This window comes from Gadus macrocephalus, chromosome 2, assembly GCF_031168955.1.
Source record: "Gadus macrocephalus chromosome 2, ASM3116895v1".
NCBI classification, from domain to species: domain Eukaryota; kingdom Metazoa; phylum Chordata; class Actinopteri; order Gadiformes; family Gadidae; genus Gadus; species Gadus macrocephalus.
Genome location: NC_082383.1, coordinates 12212353 through 12215548, shown reverse-complemented (window position 1 = coordinate 12215548; position 3196 = coordinate 12212353).

Here is a 3196-nt window from a genome sequence, read left to right as displayed (position 1 = left end):
TGTGTGAGTTTCCAATATCGGTAGGCCTATTTGCTACACATTTCATATAAGCCTAGATTTATAAGTTTATATTTAATTTTTTTTTTTTTTATAAAGCATCTTTAAGTTCGGTGTTTTATTGGTGCCAAACCTTTCTTTTTACTATTATGTTGTTGTTTTTTAGCTTTTGTGTCTGAGAATGGGGTCTGGGAGAATAAAAAAGGTAGCTACAGTACTTAATACATTTAAAGGTTCAGACAAAGAAAGTTGTTGGTTGTTTAGTTCAGATTATCAGAACCATAACCTGGACCATGTTATGTGTCTTTAAGTGTAAGATCAGAGTATAAGCATTGACTGGAGAGCAGAAACAGTCAGCAGTTCTGTTTATTACTGTTATTTTTTTGTATGGCAGTCATCATATGTATAGTTGAATAATATATCCCATAAAGATTTGACTGAATTGTTATTTCAGACATTAATGTTTTCGTCTTATCTATCTATCCATAATTAAGTAAATAAGTGGAGATAAAAAGGTATCTCATGTAGGTACTAAGATAACATAGCCTACTATATGTATGCTTGGCTACATGTTTTCCTTTGGTCGATAATCAGGCTACTTTATCTTATTTGCATTTCACTCCAGTTACTTATCTTTAACTAATGATTATTTACCTTTAGCCGACTTGATTATTCATTAATACAGAAGGCCTACCACCCAGTCTGTTTATCAGTATAGGCTTACTAATCATTATTGCTTGAGCAACAGTCACTCTACTTATTAACTTATCCTATAGGCCTACCAATGGTTCCTTAGTAACTATAGTCTACACTTTTTGTGACCCTACATGTTAAGTGTTACCAAAGTTTCTGATAATTTTCTCAAGATCCAGTTTATCAGGGAACTTTTCGATTGTAACTTGGCCCGACGATGTGTGCAAATCTCTCAATAACAACACTTTTGAAATCAGATATTTCTCAATAACAGCTGTTTAAATCAGGTATGAAATCAGGTATACAATTTTAATACAGTCTGCCGAACTAGAATCGCCACCATCAATTTGATATCAACAGACCAAAAATAGTCGGAAAGCCTACAGAAACTATAGATAGTAAATGTGACAATCACAAAAATTTACTTGGAGCAATGATTTACTGAGGAACTATTTTTTTTGGGAGCATATGCTTTTGCAGGGAGTTCGCCGCCCCACCTGCCCATATGGACGGCACGCGCCTGGTTGAGTCGTATTGTGGTCATAGCCTAAGCAGGACACCTGAGACATGCTGCTAGTGGATTTTAAAGAACAACCACATTATACAAAGGTTATCATGATTTAACAGCAGCAGCTATTGCCATTTACATAAGAAAATTTGGGCAACTATAGAGAAAAAAGCAGCCGCAGGACGCAGTTTCTTTAAACAAAGTTTTCCGAGGAGTTGTATGTTGCATTTGCTGTCGCGCATCTCGCCCCGGCCTTCCTCATAAAGTAGCATAACTGGAATCACGAAACTCCGAGACCAACCCAACCAAACGGATAACGAAACACTTGTGGGATTATGAAACCAAAAATAAAAGACGATGTATAGGCTAAGTTCCAGCAGTGCACTTCACCAAGCCAGACTGTTGCTGTGGGCTTGAACTGTCACAAGAGGTGAATTTATGAAGCGCACGTTATACAAGGACTAATACTTTTCCCTTAAAGAAGTCAAATGGTGAGTGAAAAACAAATAAAAAATGTGTCTTTAGTAGCTGTGTGTGGGGCTATAGGCCTATGTGTTGTTTACTGTGTTTGCAGTGCGGCTTTTAGCCTAAATAATTTCGCTGGCATTGATTTAGTCAAACTTATACCTCATACCGTGTACTTAGTCAAGTGTGTGTGTGTGTGTGTGTGTGTGTGTGTGTGTGTGTGTGTGTGTGTGTGTGTGTGTGTGTGTGCCCGTGTTGAGAATTAGACCTTCCTCCGCTCTCTGGTGCTGCAACACCGTGTCGAAATGAAGTGAAGCGTTGTCTTTTTGCCCTCCAAAATTCATCGTGAACGTGATATGTAGGCCTAGGTTGTATTTTGGAGAGAGAGAGAGAGTGAGAGTGAGAGAGATAGGGAGCGAGCGAGGTATAAAACTCTTTTTCCTATTCGGCATATTGAACCGTCGGCCTAATGCGCCTCCTTTTTGAAAAGTCGGACTAACGGACCTTCGGACCAATGGGTTTCGTTTTCGGAACATTGAACCGTCGGAATAGTGGCATGTCGATCTAATGGGAAATTTTTCGGAACATTGAGACGTCGGAACAATGAGGCGTCTGAATTACGGCATGGCACCACCCTAGAACCACCAGAAACACCAAACAAGCAAGCAAAATTAAGTGCGGTGATTGCACTGGGTGCAAACAGACGTGTGCCGCAGTCAAAGGTTGACAAGCTCCTGATTAACTTCATTTGTGAGGGTCTTAATCCATTTCATGTGGTTGAACAACCTGCATTTAAAGAACTTTATTGACACTTAATCCTCAATGCAAGGTCATTTCCAGATCCACTCAAGACCAGAATAGAGGGAACTGCCAGTCAGATGAAGACTTTGATGACGCACCTGACTGGAGTCAGCTATGTTGCCACCACTACAGACTGTTGGACAGCGTACCAGCAAAGTTACATAGGGGTCACATCTCATTGGATAGATGAGGACACTTTGGAGAGGAGATCCGCTGCACTTGCTTGCCAGAGATTAAAAGGGTCCCACACCTTTTGAAGGTCAATCACCATGGGAAGGTCAATTATATTCAATACAGTTAAATGCTTAATAAGCATTTTGTTCCTGTTTTATAAGGTTGAAAACCTTGATAATGGTGGTTGACAATTGTAAACTTCCTAGTTGCACTTTTGTTGTAATATACACAATATTTTTAAGTTGTCACAATGCAGTGTATTTAGAAGGGAAGGTCAATTGTATACATATATTCCATACAGTTAAATGCTTAGAAAGCATTTTGTTCCTATTTTACAAGGTTGAAACCTTGATAATGGTGGTTGACAGTTGCAAACTTCCTAGTTGCACTTTAGTAGTAATATGCACACTATTTTTAAGTTATCAAACTTGTTACGTATTTTAAGAATCTAAGCTACCTACACATAGCTCCAATGATGCAGGACCAAACATATAAGCCGTAAATACCATACATAGCCACAAGGGGAGCAAGACCCTACTGAAGACTGTAATAAATACT